Source organism: Anoplolepis gracilipes, chromosome 4 (assembly GCF_047496725.1).
Source record: "Anoplolepis gracilipes chromosome 4, ASM4749672v1, whole genome shotgun sequence".
In the NCBI taxonomy this organism is placed as follows: domain Eukaryota; kingdom Metazoa; phylum Arthropoda; class Insecta; order Hymenoptera; family Formicidae; genus Anoplolepis; species Anoplolepis gracilipes.
In genome coordinates, this window is record NC_132973.1 from 8,147,338 (window position 1) to 8,168,980 (window position 21,643).

At 32.8% G+C, this 21,643-nt stretch overlaps 1 protein-coding gene and 1 pseudogene across 2 annotated transcripts in view; one reads left to right on the forward strand and one right to left on the reverse strand.

The window, feature by feature from the left end:
* Positions 1-1,242: 1,242 nt before the first annotated feature.
* On the reverse strand, positions 1,243-21,293 carry LOC140664497 (gephyrin-like; annotated as a pseudogene).
* Positions 5,331-21,643, forward strand: part of Tpst (tyrosylprotein sulfotransferase) — an 81,363-nt gene continuing 65,050 nt past the window's right edge. For both annotated transcript variants that reach the window (XM_072891550.1, XM_072891551.1), the window contains exon 1: positions 5,331-6,135. The gene's annotated coding sequence lies outside the window, so the exon portion shown is untranslated. The remainder of the gene's footprint in view (positions 6,136-21,643) is intronic.

The following is a 21,643-nucleotide window of genomic DNA, read 5'->3' on the forward strand; positions in this document are numbered from 1 at the left end:
TATATATGCTATGCGCACATGTGATCGCACGACATGACGTTACAATCGATATGTCAGGTATTTTGATTTTACCGTGTCTGACATTTAACTTTGGAATGTGAATGCACTCGAGACGTTTGTTTCACTGGTTGCATAATTTTTTTTTTTATTATTCTCCGCTTTAAAAGCGAAACAAATTTTCATTTATATTCTCTCTCAAAAACAGGAGAAAAAAAGACAAAATGCAAGAAAGTATGTAAATAAAACGAACGAGTTTTATGAGGCAACAAAAATATATTAATGCAAACATAACTCGAGTACTGGAATAAATTAAAATTGCGACTCTTGGATATTAATGTTTATTCTCCTTCTATCTCTCTTTTGAAACATCACTATAATTTTTTTATCCTTCTTTCAATAAAGTTTATAATATATATGACTTTTGTATATTTTGAGTTATATATTATTACAAAATTGAAACATTTTTAATGTATATAAATATTACTAACACGTATAGTAAAGAGTAACTATTATAATGTAATTTTAAATAAAAATATATATAAAAATATCATATTTTACTGCTAAAATGATTTTAATGATAAACGATAAACAAAGTTACTGTCATATCATAACATTGTCATATCATAATATTGTCATATTCATAACATTTTATGGATCTCTTATAAACATCCTTTGAACATGTGTGCTGTTAGGGTCTGCAATATACACACAATGCGTGTATATTGTTAAAGTTTAAGTTCAAAAGCATTAACAATTTTTCAAGAAGAAACCATTTAAATTTTAACGATTTTCTTGCAAATGAAATTTCCAAGAATCGTAATGAATTATTATTTGTTCCTCAATTTGAAATGTCTTGACTTTAATAGAATTTTAGTTTGAAGTTGAATTACCAAGTTAACAATAAGTCGTGAAACGGTAAAGTTTGAAAACTTTGGAATCTTTCAGCGACCTGTCTTCGCTAAAGAGAAAATGATTCCAAGTTTCACCTAAAGCAACGCAATGTATACAATTCTTTCCGCCAATTATGAGATATATCTACAAGCTTTCGTTCTTATATAATATTGTTTAAAAATTGTTTTATTCAAATTATACAAATATATAGTATTACAATATAAATTATATATATATATATATATATATATATATATATATATATATATAAATATATATATATATATACTTGATCTTTTGTTAAACAAATACTGCTAATGACAATCAGTTAGAAGCATCTATTATTAATGTCTAACTATTGGAAAGGTCGATTGATAACGCAGGTACAAATGACCGATACAACACCTTATGATCCACTGTTTGGTTCGGTAACATTAAAAGTGGATTAGTAGCTTTTGCCTGCTGAGCTTATCACTGACAAGATTTTCCTTGCTGATAGTCTTCGCGAAATTGTCTTCATTATTCCATTGTAAAACCGACCATACGACTTTAGGACGCGGATGCAGAATGTATCGTTAGTTTTTCTACAACGTGCTTTACAACAATGTATTATAACATTAGGTTTATATATTTCTCTTCATTTCAAATTTCGAATCTTACACAAGCTGGCACTTACTAGTATTATAACTTCGAAGCTTGTTAAAGTAACGCGTTTAAAAGAGGTAACAGACTCGCGCAAATGAGAGTAGACACTGGATTTCTCGACAGGCATACTTTATTTTGTCTTCGAATTTACACGACACAAAAGTCGTCGACTTCCCCAGTTTGATATTTACGTTTCCTAAAAAAATATATGCATACAGGGCATAGTTATAATTTAAGGATAATAAAATTGCACCATGAAAGTTTGTGAAAAATTAAATAATCAAAGTGCATTTTTTATTCCAAGAAATAGTTTATGAGATATATAAGAATCTAATTAGCCAATATTATGTTTACATTCAGTCACATAATTTGTGAGTTTAAATTTTTATATCTTAAAAATTGATGCTTAGAATAAAGAGTGACAAATATTTTTATTATTGAATTTTTTAGAAACTTTTATGGTGTTAATTTTATTATCCTTGAAACTTTTAAAATACTATGTACAGTTTTTGAAAAAGCACATTTCTTTATTTTTTCATTATCGTAATGTCTATTTAATTGGAGATAAATATACCAAATTGTATAATAGCTTTAAAAGTTCTTTAAAATGATTTTCAATATATCATTATCATTCGCACAACCTATTGTCACAGGTACGGTCATTTCCTTTAAAACTTCCATAATTTTCATCCCTATAAATATCGTTCTGAAAAAAATATCAATTATTGAATATTGATTACTACATTAATTATAAAATAATAAAAATATTAATCATTAAATAAAATATATAATGACGGGCCAAGAATTAGGTAATAAATATCGATGCACTCACTTTTCACCTACAATTCCGAAATTCACTATCGAATTAAAATGATTATCTCTTAATAGCGCGATTAAACTTATTCTGTTGCTATCGTAGACATATCCTTATGTTAAAGACTTTTCAGGTCCTTCTAATAAATCTCCAATTGACAATAACCATATGGATACATTTGCAACGACTTTAACTTCTTTACGGCCTGTAGCTGTCAAAAGTTCTAATTCATCTGGACCAATACGAGCAGTGAATAAATGTATAATCAGTTTATCTTTTTGAATATCGCTTCTAATATTTGTTTAAAATATATAAATATATAAACATTTCGATGAAGAAAAAAAAGATAAAATTTATATTGAAAAGAATATAAAAATATGGAAAATAATCGAATTTCTCGTATTTAATATTCTGTCACGCAATAATTGCGGCATAATCATTATCAGGATTAAGTCGTCCGTGGTATTTTGGTTTATTATTCGTTTTGCATCTTTAATTTTTACAACCGCTGTTGCTTTTGCAATCGAAAATAATAGTTAACTTTATTGCAAATAAACAGAAGCGTTAATTTACAATTTATATTTGTTCACCATCAGATATATGCTCTCCGCTTTTCACCCGTATACATGTCCCAAATTTGAGAGATACTGAATTGGATTGCAAACAACTTTTGTCTTATAATTCTAGCTCGTTGAATTTAACTACATATGAGCGTCTAATATTATTACAATTTACTGTAGTTTTGCTCAGTACTGTCCTTATGTCTTCATCATTTTTTGCCGATACTGCGAATTCATTGGAAATTTTAAATGCTGGCGCATTACAACTGGAATATACGTTTTCGCACAATATTTGGCCATAAATATCATTTATCTGTACAATATATGATATTGCATGTCATTTATAGTATTTCTATTGTAATTATTTACCATTTTACGTATTATTGACAATGCATCTTTTATAAGAAACACGGAATATTATACATATTGCAAGGGAGTTGCATCCAGTTCATCTTCCCGTTTTATTTTTTTCGGAAGAAATTGTATATACATAATTTCACATAAAATTTCTTTTATCGTTTTTAACGTAACAAATAGTCTACCTCGTACACGACTTCAGGCAAAGAAGGTTCCTTGTCAATAACTTGATTTATGACATTTAACTGGAAAGAGATTTAATTGTAACACATACGATTTTATAATCTTGTTTCTAATATAGAAAAGATAGTTTAGCTCCTTCATTATTTTATCAGACGGAGAAGAGGGTTTGTTGACAACAGTGACTTTATTCGCGACCATTAACTATAAAAAAAATTAATTATCTATTTCTTAAAATCTCTTATTGTTTTTAGTTTTTAACGTAGGAAATAATTTAGTTTACACACCTCCTTCACTAATATATCAGACAAAGAAAATTATTTCTTGACAGTAGTAAATGCATTCATGAGACATTTAACTTAAAAAAAATTTAATTATATATATATATAATTTCGAAGAATCTTTTATTGTGTTTCTAATATATGTAAACAATAACCAACTATTTCTAGATCAGCTAAAGAAAATTTTTTATCAATAGTGCATTCATTCGTATCTATCTGTAAAGAAATTTGCATATACAATCTTATAAAATCTCTTTTATTGTTTTTAATATAAACAATAATCTATCTCTTTCTCGATTATATCAGACGAAGAAAACAATCCCAATGACAATAGTGATTTTATTTGTAACAACTATATAAAGAAATATATATATATATATATATATATATATATATATATATAATTATAAAAAATTCTTCCTTTCCCTCATTCATCGTTTTTAATATAAATATGTTTTACCTTCTCTGTAGATGCAGGCAAAGAAGCTAATTTATCGTAGTGTTTGACTTTATGCTCGTCGTCCCTCTGTAAAAAAATGTAATTATATATAATTAAAATTTCATAAATTCTCTTTTTCTCTATCATTTGTTGTTTTTTTGTAATATAAAAATCTTTGTTCTGTAATATAGATATTTTTTCTATAAATTTATTAGAAAAATAAAAATATTCTTTATAGTTTTACTTTATTCTCGTCGTCTATCTAATTATATGTATAATTAGCGAAATGCTATAAAGAATAATTTTCTCCTTTCTTTAGTTTTCTTGATAAATTTATGGAAAAAAATAATCTTTTATTAATTTAAAAAATATCTTTTATTAATATATATAATATATAAATATCTATTAATATAAATTATTGATCAAGAAAATCAAAGATAGAAGAAGATTCTTTATTATGTTTTATTCATGTCACTTTCCTGTAAAAAGATTTCATTGCATTTACAAAATTATTCCGAGTTTATATCATGCGAATTAAACTGTTTGTCACAACGTGAATTAGTCCGGCGACAGTTTTTATTGTGATAATATAAACAGAACGCAAATATCATTAAATAATTTTTATCACTAAAATTATCAAAAAATATTTGTTATATTAATTATTACTAATTAATTAGTTTCTGCATTAATTTTTCTTGGTGGTATATTATATATGTAGATTGCACATTTTGAAAATCACGTAAAGTTTAGAATAGACTAATTACATAATAGGTATTGAACAAAAAAGTATTTTTAAGATTTTAGTGTGAATTTTAGTGTGGATATCGCGCGTGTAAAAAGGAAAGGAAAAGAGAATCAAGATGGATTGAACACGAGGCTTATTCCTCATCCTCTTCTTTTCTTTATCTTTCTTCCTTTTTACGATAGTTTATTTAAAGTATTTTCTGATTTAATGCCCAAGTTGTGTAATGTTTTTTATTCGTGCGTTAATATCATGTGTTTCTATTCAATGTATACATGTACACATATACGTGCATTGGTATGTTTAATATTAGAAAATAGCGCTCAAATGATTACGTCATGGTAGCCATGTTTGATTTGTAAAATGCAAGAAATCTCAGAATCTGACTACAGAAGTACAGTGTGCTACGTGCTACAGCCACAGTGTGTTAACTGCATCCAAAGTTAAGACGTCTAACTCTACGCGCATGTTTAAGGTGTGTTGTGCGCGTTTATTTTTTGTGACATCGAGATACTATAGTGATGCAGATATATCGTGATAAAGTAAATGTCGAAATCAATCAACCGGTATTATTAGTGTAATGATCGCGACAGTCATTGTATTATTACACGGCACGGCATTATGGTGTAAGAAGAATCGCTTGTAAGATTCATCTCGTTCGGGTTACAATTTAAGTTACTGAAAAATATCGCTTGTAATATCGGGAGTGCCGAGAAAAGTATCGGGCGAAAATCTCATATTATATGTACATAGTTACGATCAAAATATCGCTTTTCGGAGTCGCTTTTAAAATCGAAAATATTGCAAGCGCGCGCGTGTGCAATACAGCGCCATCTGTCGGCGGAAGGCGTTACTATTCGAGCTACCGAACGGCGCTGTGAGATGGCGCGCGACTCGCGGCCGCCCGCTCTCCTCCGCCAGCCGTCGAGACTCGAGACGACCAGTCAGTAGCAGCTGACCGATGCAAGCGTTCGGAGAGGTTCTATCCGCACTGGGTCTCGCAGTGCTCGTGTTCGTGCGTGTCCGCGTACGCTCGTGCGTTTCACGTTGGTTTATCGCGTTCGTATCGCGACGCGAGTGATCTGAAAAAATCGACGCTGCAAAGGACAAGGAAATCCGTGTGGACGCGCATCTTCTTCGTTGATTGCGAAACAGTGAAAGGCCGCGCGAGACGGACGAAGACGACGTCGACGACAGGTCACGGGTGAAATTGCCACGGTCACCGGGTAAGTAGCGATTATTGTTGTTGATTTGAATTAAAGAGATTTTGTGGTGCTGGTTGAAAAACTATCGAGTATCTCTGACGACTAAACTTTTTGCCGACAAATTTCTCGTTTATCCGTAATAGAATTGTCCTATTTATATACGCTCGCGCGGGATAACACGATCGTTGTTTTTTTTCGTGTCGCATTGACGTGCTCGCGATGAAGATGGTGCGTGCAGCAGCCACGCGCACACGAAACTCGACGTTCTCACGACTCGAGGTGACTGACACCTGATGCGTCGATGACCATGCCGTGAATAGAAACGCGGAATCCGTCTATTGAATGGCGACATACATTTCTCGAGAAGTTTCTTGCGTAAGATCCGAGCGTCCTTCGTTTTGTTTCCATGGAAAAATCGGCGCTTGCTAACCTCGAGATGAGAAAATCGTCGTATTACGTCATACGACGAATTCACTTTTTTTCAAATGGAAAAGGACTCGGAATAGAGAGCGTGCGTCAGATGGCGTCGCGTCCTTGCGCGAAGGACGATTCTCGCGGGAACGCAATTTCCTGAAAATATAGCGTTTGGTAAAAATAATACACAATTCATGAAAAGCAATTAATAACACTCGAAAACGACGAATAACAATTTCGAACGTAAATGGATTAATATGTATATGTTTTATGTATAAGAATATGTTTGTATTTCAAATCGAGAATGTTTTTTCTTTCGACGCTGCAATGTTGGAAATCGGGAATCGATTTTAAATTCTGACGTATATCTTGAGAATGTAACACGTAAAACAAGACTTATCAGTAACGGTTAACCATAAGAGATAATCATCTTGCAGATAAAGCCTCAAAAATATTACATAATACGAACAGGAGAAGAGCGAGCAAATACTTTTATATTTTTTTATAATATTTAAATGTATGAATTGATTATTGAAATATTATAATTGATAATATTATTTACGCAAAACTGTGTGTGCATGTGATAAAAAAATATATATTTTTTAACATTTAATATTATATATACATAAAATTACAACATGAATAATATATAATATAAATAAATTTCGTAGTAAAATATTATTTTTTTATGAAAATAACGAAGATATTTTTACATATACTATACATACATACTATTTTTTTTCAAACATTAGTCTTCAATGTTTTCTAATTTGTAATTTCAAATTTAATTCAAATTAAAGATATTCCGTTACTTATTTTCGCTTCTGAATCTTTGAATTCATTAAAAGTTTTTTTTTATCAATGCCATAACTATTTTACTAAAAGTTGATTATTTTAAATATTTTACATAGAATGATGTTTGCTCATGGCCAGTCTATTTTGTCACAGCATATTCGCGATGTTCTGTTGATTTTTTAGCCAGTATGCGAGAACCAAAAGCACTGCAAAAATTATAATTGCTGAATGAAAAATCAAAAATTAAAATTGCCTGGGTTTTAATACTTTTGTTCATTTAAATCATAAAATTTCTTATTAATCAGAATAGATTTTACTTTAATTAAAACGTGCAAGCGGCCTGATAAAATATTTTAAAATATGAACGATCGAAAATGTAGCGAATAAAACTTGATTTTAGTAAAGTTAAATATAATGAAACTTTATTATTCATTTAAATAGACTTTACTTTACCAAAGTTTGCCTTCAACATTTAATTACAATTACAATTACATTTAATTTAAATTATTAACGTTGAAGGTTATGAAGTTATGTGTATGTATGGTAAACGTTCCTCTTAAATTTCTTCCAAGAAAAAAATGAATTATAAATTTATTAAACAGTCTACAATTAAAATTATAAATGTGAACGGAATATTAAGATACTCTATATGAACGAAATTTAATTAGTATAGGAGAGAAATTTTAGCTATTTTATTATAATTCCCGAGGGGAAATAAAGCTATTTCATGAAATTACATTAATATTTCGTAACTAATTTTATACAGATATTTCAAGCATTTCAGATACATAGAGATATTTGTAAAACAGATATATTTTAATATACTATTACGCAGAGCCGTGCTAATCGATTGCGTTACAAATAAAATATTTGCCTACGTTCTGTTTGTTAATTTCTGTTGACGTATTGTCAATAACTAGTCTAGTTAATGATTAATTAATTTCAGAAGCTATAAGTTAAATTTTATTTCGGCGGATAATATATCATCGATAATCTGCAGTATTTATTATTTATTACAAAATTAATTTTTATATATTAAATAATTTGTCTTTAAATTGAAATAATATATATACATACATACATACAAAAATTCCTTGATTTAAGAATCATATGTAATTTCCGAGAACTTACATTTTTATTCTTTTAGATACAAAAGTTTCTTATTATATTATTTAATTTATCATTTTAAAACAATATATACATATAGTATAGGTGAATAAACAGAAGTGTATTTATTTTGTTTTTAAACCGAATAAGTTGTTACAAATTATTTTATACGAGGCCTCAAAGATTGATGCTAAAGAAATTCGAGTTAAGCCGATTGGATCCCAAAATTAGATCAGATTACAAAATTATCATCGTATAACTGTGCTTATTAATTAACTACATGTGTCATTAATTTATCTTATTAGGCACTACTGTAAAATAAAAAAGATAATCCACAATCAGAAAGATCGCAGGATTCAATTGAAGATACACATATATCTCTCTTATACGAAACGGAGCTCATTTATATCTTTCGCGGAAAAGTGCCGCAAATTATTCTCAGGGTGCCACGAAATTAACCGAGCTTCTCGCTAACACAGTACCGTATGAAAGACGCGGTGAAGCTTGGAAACGGTGCGCAAAATAAATATACGGCGCATACCACTAACGGCGCCTGCCACTTAAGTCAATATCATAAACGTTATACGGGCTAGCGAGCAAAAACAATAGCGCGAGAACCAAAAGAGAGAGAGAGGAGAGAGAGGGAGGAATGAAATAATCCAAACGGAAAACCACCGAGTCGTTTTCCGCAAGCTTACCGGAAATTATCGTTTACTTCTTCATCGCCTGCGCTAGATCTGGTATTAAAAGAAACACTATTACAAATATCCTATGTGATTACGGATTAATCTGTAGTCGTTGTAGTTGCTGTTTATCGGAATATCCGGAGTTTTTTATGCGAAACGAACTTTTTTTTTCTTTTTGTTATTGCGGTTTCCGCCTGCACAATCATCCACCGTTTCATTATGATATCGCTCGCTCGATCGTGTTGAATTGCATATGAAACGTCGGTTTTACATCAACGATTTTCGTTTAATTTCCGGGATAGACAAGATGCACGTAACTGAAAAAAGGGAATTCATTAACGTTCCCCTCACGCTTTTTAAGCGCATTTTAAATGATAATTCACCATAAAATTCAAGATAGAAATCTATTCATCATTTTTACGTGCCACATATTTTGACGTATGAATTTGGATTCTTTACAAGTTTCTATTAAATAGAATTATATCTCGAACATTATATAGATCATCTAAAGTGGACTTGAAGGACATTTTCGATGGTTCTAATAATTTATACGACGTGGCGTCAAGCTTGCAACTTTTGACGGCTTTTCTTTCTCTCTTATTCGTATTCCGCGATAAGAATAATTAACTACTTTACACTTGTCGTACGTGTATTGCATTTGTGAGAAGCTTATCGCAGCTGTGGAAATTATTATTCTTATTCTTTGACCAGCACTTCAATTTGTCACGGTCTTATAAGCCATTGTTAAAAATTATATATGTACTATACGGTACACATATACTGTATATAATGTATGTATCATCGTTTGAAAAGTTTCGTTACTTGTGTGTAATGACGGATAATTTAATTCTATACAAAAACGGTCTTAAATTAGAAATGTTTAATTCGATAATATTAAACTGTTGATATATACGAGCGCGATGATAAATAACGCAAATAAATAACGAGAATATATTATTGGTTGTGTACAATTTAATCGCGCGGAAAATGTATAAAACGTGTAATATCAAAACGCAATCCATTTACGTCCCGCAAGCAATTTGCTCTTGTCAGAATTTGAAGAATCTGTTATCCGAAAATTGAGATGTAACGGAGTTGGTTATTATCCTATCGCAGAATTAATTATTATCTAAGTGATGTTTGCATTTTGCTAGGAATATAGGGTAAATTTGCGTCTCAAACAACACGTAAAGCTCGCTTTGGACGGTCTATGTTCTTTGTGACAAAATTCGAGACAGAATTATATTTATATTAATTATAATTTCCCGCGCATAGCTGTATATAAAATACAAAAAGCAAGGAGGAAAAAAAATGTATATCACAAATTATACAACGGGACACAGTCATTAAAAATTGTGACATGTATAAAAATGAAAAGTATATAAACAGAATAAATTTATTGCAAATTATATAAATTGTGTAAAGCGAATTTTAGGCGAGTGCTCGAGTATATTTTCAATTTTTTACAACGCACACCGAGTTACTATTTATATATAAGATATATCTCGTATAATTAGCTTGGATCCTTGACGAGCGGAGCATCGCATCATCCTTGATCCGTTTGAATAATCGTCGCGAATATTCTAAGATAATATCCGGATCACGCGCGAGCGTAACGTTAAATCCAGGCAATCTCTCGCCATTTTGAATCGTTAACGCGTATATACGCGAAAATCCAACAGTGTCCTTGTTTCCGATGTTTGAACATGGAGATGGTCGCGGCGTTACCTACCCATAAATCAAGGCGTCGCGTCGCGTCGACGTGGTCGCACTAGCTACCCTACCGTCGCTTCTGTGAACCAGCGATACGGTGTGATGCGATCCCGCATTCGATATATGCATTCACCCTGACGAGCGGGGGAAACCGCGCAGTCTCCCCCTCGGAAAGGGGTGTCGAGTAACTTGTTGCGGATCACGACGTACATCTTTTGTATACCCGCTTGTTGACGGATCGAACGTTGCTGCGCCGGAACATCGTAGCGGTACCTATTCGCGTTAACTATACCCGGCTGTCTAGATCTTACTCGTGAAAGGAATATAACGGCAAGCTGATGAGCTTCCGGTTATCCAGTACAATGAGACGCCCATTATCCGAACGTAAGCCAACAGATAGATACACCTGTTATCGATTATCCGCATGGAGTTAGCAAAGATACACAGGAGAGATACATATTAAACGATACAAAGTAAACGTGTAAATATGGTAAGATTTGTCGTTCTAAATCCACTGGTTTAAAAATTCAATTAAAAAAAAAAAAAAAAAATACTTTTTCTCGAAACCATTCTTTTTAGTTCGTTCAAACGATCTCCGTTTTTTGAATTTGTTTGAAAAATCCTGCGAGATCGTATTTCGACGATATTACGTTATCAAAGTAAATATGCGAGCGGTTTCCGCATGGATTAATCTCGCTCGATTAAAGATCGATCGAACGATCGTTAAAACGCACCGATGCGTAACGCATGGATTCGTACATGGGGAAGAGATCGGTGAACCACACAAGCTTCCACACCGGCTTTGTAAATCCCGAATTCTGTGTGTTGCCGCGTATATATTCGGCAACGATCATTCACGCTAGTTCTGTTTCCGATAGTTAAACTCTCTCGCTGCCTGCCTTACGCACATGACGTAAATCACAGGGCGCAATCTCGGTATCTCGTAATTTACGAGGTAAATGACCTCTGTCGCGTCAGTTGCGAGGTGGGGAGGAGAGGGGTGTACGGGGGTGATTTGGAAAGAGGATTGCGAACTTTAAAACTTTAGCGTAACACTCACCTAAGTAAGACAGAACGCGCGTCTTTAGTAACTAGGTATGTTTTGTTATGTGAAACTGATGCTTGAAATACAGACGGTTTCTCGTACTATCTCGATAACAAATGGTCCTATATTATTTTTCCTTCTTGCAATTTTTGACTCTCTTCCTCGCGACGAAGTCCATATCCTTCGTCATATTTACATATTTATACGATATTTTTTTAATTGCACATTTTAGTATGATTATATAGTATATATAAAATAGAATATGCTAGCAAGATTGGATTTGCATTTTAGAAATACCCAGTATTATAAAATGCAAAAAATATTATAGGAAAGTAAATGAGGCATAAAAACGCTTCTCGATTTTGCGCTCATCCTAGAAATAATGCTATACGAGATGTGAAAATAAATTAATCTTTCGAGCTAATCGAGTTTCGACACTTTTGTTAGGTAAAAACCGCGTTAGTTTTCGACAATGAATAGCGTCCCGCATAAACTCGGAACATCGTTATAAATGGTGAATTAATTAACGATGTAAGCGGCGAGCTAAATTAATTTCGGTGAAGTGATTAAATCCGTCGAAATTTACCTTTTTATTCATTCCGTTAAATTTAATTAATTCCTCAAAATTAATTTTTTCCCTACGGTTAAAATTTAAATGAAAAACCCAACATTATATGGACACGCGGCAGAACTATACTGCGCGATAATTCGCAACAAGAGATGGCTTTGCTCCATTTTCTACGCTAAAATTCTTGGGAACATGCTGGCGGTCGTTAAGCTCGTTAATGAATCGTCAACCAACTTGGTCGCGATGTACGTCGCGTCTCTATTTAATAGATCGCACGCGTTAAATGTACCGCTCGTCATGCGGAGAGGCTCGTGAAATATTCAACGCGAGAAAAATCGTGACATATTTATTTTTGAGCTTGTCGTCCGTGTACCGTGGAAAATTCTCTCTTCTACCCACGCTATAATTCTGCGCTTGAAAAGTGGAAGCAGACGTAAGTCAAGAAATCTGTAAAATATCAATTTTTTTCTCAACACTCTGTATATTATATTGTATACGTGTTTACAATTAAAACACTCTGTGCACATTTATTTTCTTTTTTTGCATTTGGCCTACAAATGTACGCAATTTCGCCCGCTTTTTTTTTTTTTTTTTTTTTTTTTTTTTTTTTTTGAAAGAAATATCTCAGCAATCTACAAATTAAAATAGCTAAAAATGTGTGCTTTAAATTGTTGATAAATTTTAAATTATTAATAATCAAAAATATAAATAAATTTTTACTCTCAAATTAATTTTTAAAAATTAATAATATAATAAATAACAGTATATATATATACTGTATAAACTAAAAAAATGTGTGTGTACTTTACTTCAAATGAATTTTAATTAAAGTTTTAATTACCTTTAGGTGTTTTGTGTTAAATATTTAAAAGTTATAAGAAAAAAAAATGGTCTTCTCTATTAAAGTTTTGCTAAGAAAAACACCCTTAATTCACTTAAATTTTTTATTTGTTTTTTAATATTTTCTAAAGATTTTATAGACGTTATTTATTTTAAATAGTTTTCCTTATTTGAAAAACATAATTTGTTTATACACAAAATCGTATTATTAGTATTTCTTATTGAAACGTTGATTTATCATGTTTTAAACATTTTGTTTTAACATTATTATTTTTTAATATATATTACATTTTTTTTTCTTTTTTAAACGTTATGTTTACACATCATCTCAGAATGTGGGTCCTTTAAAATAAATGGATATGGAGAGCTTACTTTATATAATTTTGTATTTTTTACATAATTACAATAATGCAAAAATGTAAAAAATCGATAATTTTGCATTTTATTTCTTTTTTTTAATTCACAATTTAATATTTGACCAGCACGAGCATGATTGTTAATTTAGCTAGCTAGATATACACGTCGACTCTTAAGGGACATATTAGGGATATAGTTGAAGCAGAGAAGCAGACACGAAATGTAATAACGTGTAACTGTGTTCGCGTTACTTAATTCGATTACGTATACAAGACGCGCGTGCCACGAATTGCGCATCGAAACCAGTTTCCATTGACGTAGTTTTCACTCCACTAATTTCCGTTTGAAAGTGTTCATGGTCACACGAATGTAATGTTATTTGTGTATTACTTATGACGGTGACGTTATTTTGCGCGATAAATTTCTCGCTTGAAAAATTTATTCATAAAAGTGTAAGTCTCGTTGTGTAACAATGAATTAAACTCTACATATAAGACGAATATTTTTTAATATTAATTTTTTCAACAAGTTTTTTACTTATAAACGTAATATATTGTGCTTTTAATAAATTTATAGCGTGCTTGTTTCTTCTTCATTAAATAAAAGAAAAGATTTTTTAGCAAAACGAATATATTGATAAATTGGTAAATTATCTTGTATCTATTGTACTTTCGAGTTAGCTTAAAACTTTTGATATAAAAATAAAAAATAACTTGTCTTACATTTGGAAAAAAGTAATCAAGATGAAAGCAATGGTGTGTGAAAAGTCGTACAAATCCTGTTCGCAATAGTTTACATAATTACATCAAATCGAAAGGATACATTCTCTTGGCGGCTGATTGCAAGTGGAAATGGAATTTCATTGATTTATGAGTAGAAAACTTATAAAACTACGATATTTTTTCTAATAAAAAATCAACTCTAAATTTGAAAAGAAAAAAATAATCTTACTCTGTTTATACTTTTTATCAAATTTCGCATAAAATACAAACTTATTATTTGTGAATTATATAATATTTTATGAACTTTATTTATGAATACAATAATACGCATATACATATATAAAAAATATGTAAAATATACACGCGTTATATTTGCTTGTACATTTTATCCGATACACTGATAAGCACTATCATCGGAGAATCACTTGTAGAGCGCCTTCAGCATTTTTACCTGCTGGTGTTGCAGAAAACGTCATGCACAAGGTTAACGTAAATGATATCAGGCGCAATATGAGAGGCAGATGCGAAATTTTCTTTCTTGCACGCCGCACGAGCAAGATAGACGGCATCGTATATTCGCCGAAGCGAGTCTCTTAAACGTTAATGTTATGCAAACGGGAGATAGGAACGGCGGGCGGGCGGACGGGCGGACGGGCGGACGGGTTTCGCTCCGTTTCTCAGTCTTGCATCGCAGAGTGTCGGATTATAGATAAGACGGAAGGAGTATCGCGCTCGTTCGTTAGCGTTGCGATGGTAATGAAATGAAAACATCAATGAGAGCTCCCGGGGAAAAGCGAGGCACTCTTAATACAGGTACTTCAAGTACGGGGGACACTATCGGGAAGCTATAAGCTTTATTAGGCTTGTTGTGTATCATATATCGTATAAATAAAAATTACTAGTTGCAGACATTTTTTTTTCTCTATAGTTATGTATGTTGAAATTGCTAATTAAATGATAGAAAGCAGGTAAAGGTCTGTCAGTTTTTTACATTTTTGCAAATATGAAGGCAATTTTTGACATCTTATATTCGCGTAGTCAGCATCGTTTCACGTCGTCGTGCGAAAAACTGATTTATTCTCCTTGTCTCCGGAGACACGCGGAGAGAATAAATAAATGTCTGAATTAACTTATGTCTCGTGAATTTTACCAACGTTGCGGAACATTTTTGAATTCCACGACACAAAAGTATTTCACTTTTGGTACATTTGGACGGAAAAGATATACTAATGCCGTAGCTATAGAAAAAAAAAGATATGCAGAGTCACAAATATTTCAAATGTTCTTAAATATTTCAGTAAATATTTTACTGCCGCGTGTTGTAGGATGCGCCAACAGAAACGCGTAGAGTATGACAAATTAATATGTCTCTTGAAGTTTTAACGTCAAATACAGATGTTTGAATATTAACTCTTGCGAGTTAATTACTTTTATGAGTGGAAAAGACATAAATGTGAGTTTAAATTATAGTAGACAAATGGTAAAATATATTAATTGTAATATTAATTTAAAAAATAAGAAATATAAATTTTAGATTTATCATATAATTTATTCTTATAATTTTTATATTATGATGTCGAAATATTTTTGTATAATGAAAATTATAATAATATTAAATATATACATTCGCAATTTATCTTTTGAGATTCTCTTTCGCGAAAAATATTTTTAATATGAGTGACACGGATTCAGATGAGAATATTAATGAATTATTAAATAAAAGAGTAATCGAAGATAAATGTATATCAAGATTCGAATGGACACACAGATATTTTATATCCGCGACAGTGAAATATTTTGCGCGCAAATTCGTTGACCTGATTAAAATTTCATCGTAACTTTCGGTAACTTGTACACAGACTACACAGTCGTCGGTATAGATTTTCGCGATTGCGCACGCCAAGTTATAACCAGCGTGAGAGACTCGCTCTTCGTGTATATCGTCGCGTGTTTGCTCTCCTTTGTTTTAAGATATATTTACTCGTACCTTCTATCAGGGCTAAAATAATGGTACATATATTATTCCGTTTGAAGATTAGCATGCGCGCGAGATAATTCGTAAAGCAGCTATTTGAGACGTGATGCCTTTCAATCTCGGTCACGAGAGATGAGATTTCGAGATATTTCACGAGCGACGAACGAAAAATAATCATCGAGTGAACGAGAAATATGAAACTAGAAATATGAGAACAAATAAAACGGTGAGGAAAACTGGTAAAGGTACGCTAAAAAGAATTTAGAGACAAAAATTTCGAAGATACTCAATTTCAATTTTTTCTAATATAGAAAATATTCCTTTTACAAAAGTGCATCTTCAATAATTTGAAATAGAACTTATAATCACGAGGAAATTATGAGAAAACATTTTACGCCTAGTAATTTTATTCCGGGTGAAAAAGAAAATAGATAATGTCACTTTCAGAAAATGCGATTTCTCAGAAAAATGTCACACAGGATTTCGTGAGCGACAAACTTGTGCGGAGGCAAAATGTTATAAATGCCGTAATGTATGGTTGCAACTTCAGTGAAGGGAGGAGAAAAAAATGCGAAAAAAACACGCGAGCCTCTGTTCAATTAACAGTTTGGTTAGCATTTCGCGCTAGTTTGAAATTTGATTAGATTTTGTGACGGACGCCAAGTGTTTTTACGGCACGAAAATTGGCACCATTTGCTTCACTCGGCTACAGGCCGATCGTGGACAAAAAGTGAGATAATTGGATTCTATTCGGAGAATTCTATCGCGCCGCATTTGGGGAAGGGAGAGAAAATTTCGAATTATCCCTTGCGGAGATAGATATCGAGATTATACGGCAAATCTCGTTTCTCAGATAATGCTCCTGTGATTATGCTGTTAGGTGTGGTAGCACTCTTGGCACGTTTTACAGCACTCATTATGTTGGCTGACCGACCGACCGACCGATTGAGAAAGAGAGAGAGAGAGAAGCAAATAAAGTCTTTGACCTTAAACTCGAACTCGAATGCGTGATGTAATGCTCGATCGTTAACCTGTTCTTGCACGGTTCCAATATCTATCCACCACGTTCGCTTATTTGTTTCTCGCGTTCAATCACGCGAAACCGGAGAATGTTGGAATGAGTCTCTCTCTCTCTCTCTCTTTATTGTGATTCGATCGACAAACTATATTCCTTGTCTTGCATCTCTACCTCATTTTATTTCTGTTTCGAATAAAAAGTCTATAATGTATATTCTTTATACAAAGTCTTCTTCTATATTTGATTTTATCACAATGTATTTTTCTAAATATATATTTTTACTTGAAATTGATACTCTAAATAATGTAGAATAATGGTATTTATATATAGAAATTCGTATTTGAATTCTGTCATCTTTTAATGAAATTTTAACGATAAATAATTTTGTAAAAAATTTCAATATTTTTTATTAGTTTTTAATATTCATTTTTCTCATTATGCTAATGTATACGATTTTTTTCAAGAAAAAAACTTGCTTCTAATATTAATATTTTTAATTAATATTGAAATTTATTATTTTTTTTATCAATAATTTAAACATATAAGTCACATCTCTCCTCGAATTTACTATGACTAAAAAAAAAATGGCTAACGTTTCGTAAAAACTAGAGCGTATTTCTGTAAAAGAGTCACGTCGTTTTTGACGTAACATATAATATCTGATTATTGGAAAACGTTTTTTTTTTTTGTTTTGTTTTTTTTTTTATAAGAGCGTTCCACAAAACTGAAACTTTCGGGATCCGTCATTTTGCGTATAACAACCCGACCAGTCGCGTATTCCAAACAGTTTCCAGAATCCAACCAAGGATTCCTTCAAAAAGTTTGTGATTCGAAGGTAGAAATCTCGAGCAAATTTCACGGATCAAAAGAAGTTCTCGCTGATCCTCAACCCAATCGCGTCGAGTGTGGTTCATGTGAATTTCTGGGTAAGTCGTTGTCGCGATTTGAAACGATAATGACGTCGGTCGAACCACATCCCAAGGAAGGTCGGGTCCAGTTGGATCGTTGCCAGATCGTTTCCGGGTCTCGCCGACCGCGGATATTCCGCGCGATGCCTAGCAAATATTAGACAAAGGACGAGGAGATGGTCATACTCTCCTGCACCTGCTGACCCTACTGCCAATCTGATTTTCGTCGAGTATATAGGGATATAATGAACCACTCTCTCGTGATATTAACCCTCCAGGGTGCTATGTCGTGGCGAGCTCTACATAGCGCTTTGGGACTATTCTCCAAATACTCGAGAACAGTATTGTGATTATAGTTACTTGATTAGAGTTAGCGAACTATATTTGTAGAGACTTTCCGCAAAATTTCGCAAATAATATGGCTAAATTGTTATATGTATAAGATGCTTTGGTAAAGATCAAAGGAAAGATAAATTTGTTGATATTTGTGAAAATTAAACAGCAATTATCTACATAATCATTATTTACGATAATAAAAGGAAAATATTGCAAAAATATAAATCTTAGAAATATGCGTTACGAATAGTTACTTTTGTGCTCTGATATATAAAAGAATATTTATTGCACAATGTTCTTTTAATTTCTTTTTAAATATACTCTGAAATTTTTCCCCGAGTTGTACATATATAATATATATAATATAAACATTATTGATGTTGCTCGACCGTTCAACTTAAAGTAGAGTTTACTCTAGTGACGTGTTAAAATTTGACGTTTAAACCTAGAGATATTTAACATTGAAAATTATAGAGTCACAGCGGGGAAACTTCCGCTAAGGATGCTAAATTTATCAAGGTCCTCTCTGCTGTTATCGTTTAACAGCGGGATAACCCACTGTACCGAAGGCTATCAACGAGTAAACCGCAGTAGGCGGGATTCGGCATGAGATTCTCTCTCTCTTTCTCTCTTTCTCTCTCTCTCTCCTTCTCTCCTAAATCTCTACGCATGTCGTGTCGCGTATTTTACGATCCCACTCCTCTTCCCCCGTAACGCGACAGACAAGAGTACACGACCGTGTCCCGGCGAGATTACAGAGACGTCCCACGACGTTTGCGGGGCAATTTGCGGTACAATGATTGTGAGCCTCCTGGCTGCAAACGAGACGACACCCTCACTCGGGATGCCGCCCCAAGTTAAGCGTGTCGGCGGGAAAGAGGTACTTATTGTTATTCAAAATAACTGTCTTTCCAGATGAGAGATATAGTGTCACGTCAACTCTCATTTCTGAGATCTGTCGCATAGAAAAAATTTTAAAAGGCCCAATTGAAATTTATTAGGCTTTAATAATGTAATTTTTTCTCTCATATTTGGTTTTGTCGTATAATGTAATTTTCTAATTATATATTTTCACGTGAAATTGATACTCTAAATAATGTAGAATAATGGTATTTATATAGAAATTCGTATTTGAATTCTTGTAATTTTTTAATAAAATTTTAATGATAAATAATTTTGTAAATAATTTCAATATTTTTTATTAATTTTTAATATTCATTTTTCTCATTGTGCTAATTTATATAGCTTTTTCCAAGAGCAAAATTTTTTTACGAAAAAACTTGCTTCTGTTTGTGATTTAAATTATACATATTTCGTTCTTATATATTACAAGCAATTTAAATTATATACATATATATATATTTTGCTTTTGTATTACAAGCGACCGTGATTTGTTGATTCGTAGAGCAGATTACTCAAGTTTGATCGTTTAACTTTGTAACATCCTGTATAATTAGTACCACAGCGCGTGTTAATAAGTCTTCTTTTCTTACAAATTACCTTCGTTACGAGAGAGAGAGAGAGGGGGGGAAGGTGGAAAGGGGAGAGGAGCCTTTCTGCTTTCTATCTGCGAAAGGTAAGTGCGCGGTTTTCTCGAGTAACCTGCGAGCGTTAAATGCAATTACCATTACGAGCCGTTACGACGAAATGCCCGACCGCGGGGCGACGGGGGGAAAGTTGGGGGAGGAGGGGAGGCTACTGTTGCCGGTAGAGCTGCGGTTTTCGGTCCGGGACAGTTTTGTCGCGCGCGTTTCGCGGTTTTTGCGGCGCGCCGCGTGCCGGCTTTGCCGACAAGGGAACGGACGGCCCTGTTAACGATGGTTAACGAGCCTGAATGAACGGGCGACGCGACAATACGCGCGCGCGATGCAGAGAGAGGGGGAGAGAGAGAGGGGGGCATCTCCCCCCTCTCTCCCTTCGTTTCTAAATTCATCTGCCAACAATGCACGGTTTACGTGCGTACGATGTCGCGCGTTCCGCAGTTTTATTCCATATACTGCCGGAAATAATCCGCCTATCGAGCGACATGCAATGTCTCGTTTCTCGCGAAGAAAGAATGAAAAAGTGCAATCAAAAGAAAGAGAAACATAATTGTTTATATCTTATCTAATTTTTGTCCATTCTTATTATAACTTTGTAGTAAATAAAAATGACTTTTTTTTTTTTCTTTATTTTAACTGTCATCGAGTTTGGAATAAATAGACATTTTAAGGTATCTATTATTATTGGGGAAAATTCTATCTAGAATCTAATTTTTTTTTTTTTTTTTTTTTAAACATTTTGCTTCTAAATTTAAAAAAAGAAGCAGTAAAATTGTACTCTATTTTGCAAGTATAAATTATGTATACTTTGGGAACAAAAATATAGCTCAGATATAAGATATACATTTCAAAATGTACATCTCATGTAAATGTGCTCTGGAGGAAAGATGTGTATGTTTAAGATATAAAATGCGATTACATTACGTTATTATGTAATCGCGCGCCTCGCAATTTCATTCATATTACTTACGGTACTTCCTTTCCATCTCGTCCACGCTACGTACGATCCCACCAGGTTCTGTGACATTATACGATGAAGGATTACCTGGTGCCGCTATTTTCTTCAGCGTCACAGTGAAGATGGATTTTTTTTCGCCGACAACGGAAGCTCGTTTTGCAGAGAGACGCACAAGACGCGAGACAGTGGAGAGCATTCTCCGTAAGACGGAGTTGAAAAAGTCGAGGATACAAGGAAGAAGTATCGTCTAGGAAAATAGAAAAAATGAGAGAGAGAGAGAGAGAGAGAGAGAGAAACATGAGACGAAAGAAATGCAGCAACACCTTGTTATTGCGCGAAAATGTCGAAAGCGAAATATTGTCGGAGAAAGAAGTCGTATTGGAGACGAGAGAGAAAAACTAGCGGAAAAGACAGGAACCGTGCCAACGCACACGAATTGAAGGCCGATTCTCTCGTTATTATCTTATGCGATTGCATTCGACTGCACATGAGAAATCGCATCATCGAGAGAATTTCATCCACCGAAAATTCCATCTTCGTTGAGAG